This window comes from Labeo rohita, unplaced genomic scaffold (assembly GCF_022985175.1).
Source record: "Labeo rohita strain BAU-BD-2019 unplaced genomic scaffold, IGBB_LRoh.1.0 scaffold_211, whole genome shotgun sequence".
NCBI lineage: Eukaryota > Metazoa > Chordata > Actinopteri > Cypriniformes > Cyprinidae > Labeo > Labeo rohita.
The window spans coordinates 99,003-100,253 of record NW_026128341.1 but is presented as its reverse complement, the minus strand read 5'-3'; positions in this window follow the sequence as shown (position 1 = coordinate 100,253).

Sequence of the window (1,251 nt, the reverse complement as noted above, 5' to 3'; positions counted from 1 at the left end):
TTCAAACGATCCCAAATGCGGTTGTAAACAATCCCAGCCAAGGAAGAAGGGTCTAGCGAAATGATCAGTTATTTTCATTAAAAAATACAATTTAAATCCTTTTTAATCTCAAACGCTCATCTTGCCTTTATCTCCATGAACTCTGTGTATTCTGACTCAAGACAGTTAGGGTATGTCAAAAAACTCTGATCATATTTTCTCCCTCAACTTCAAAAATCATTTCAAAATCATCCTACATTGCTGCAGAAGTACTGACCCAGTCTTTGCAAAGTGAACATGCAAAGAAGATTAAACACTCTTAACAAAAACGGTAAAACAGCAATATAGGACGATTTTGAAGTTGAGGGAGAACATGAGATGGGAGTTTTTCGACATACCCTAACTGTCATGAACCAGAACAAAAACAGTCCAGGCAAAGCAAGACAAGACGAGCATTTGGCATTAAAAAGTATATAAATTGTATTATTTTAATGAAAATAACCAATCATTCCAATCAAGCTAGATAAGACCTTTCTTTTTCAGCTGGCATTGTTTACAACCACATTTGGGATCGTTTGAAGCCGCATTTAAACTGCATTTTGGAAGTTCAAAATCAGGGCACCATATCAGTCCATTATACAGAGAAAAATGCTGAAATGTTTTCCTCAAAAAACATAATTTCTTTACGACTGAAGAAAAAAAACATGAACATCTTGGATGACAAGGGGGTGAGTACATTACATGTGAATCTTTGTTTTGGAAGTGGACTTCTCGTTTAAAGGAATAGTTCACCCAAAAATGAAAATTCTGTCATTAATTACTAAGCCTCATGTAGTTCCAAACCTGTAAGACCTTCGTTCATCTTCAGAACACAAATTAAGATATTACTGATAAAATCCCAGAGCTTTCTGACCCTGCATAGAGAGAAAATTGTTGAAAATAGTTGAATAAAGTCATTTTTGTTTTCATTGCACACAGAAAGAAAACAAAGTAGTCCACTTTTGTTACATGGACTATTTTAACAATGTCCTTCCTTACTACCTTTCTGGGCCTTGAACATGGTAGTTGCGTTGCTGTTTATAGAGGGTCAGAAATCTCTCAGATTTAATCAAAAATATCTTAATTGGAACGATGAATGAAGGTCTTACGGGTTTGGAACAACATGTGGGTGAATAATTAATGACAAAATTTTCATTTTTGGATGAACTATACCTTTAAGTTGTGCTGCATAACTGTATGATGCATGTATTGTGATCTGTGTGTGTGCAGGTA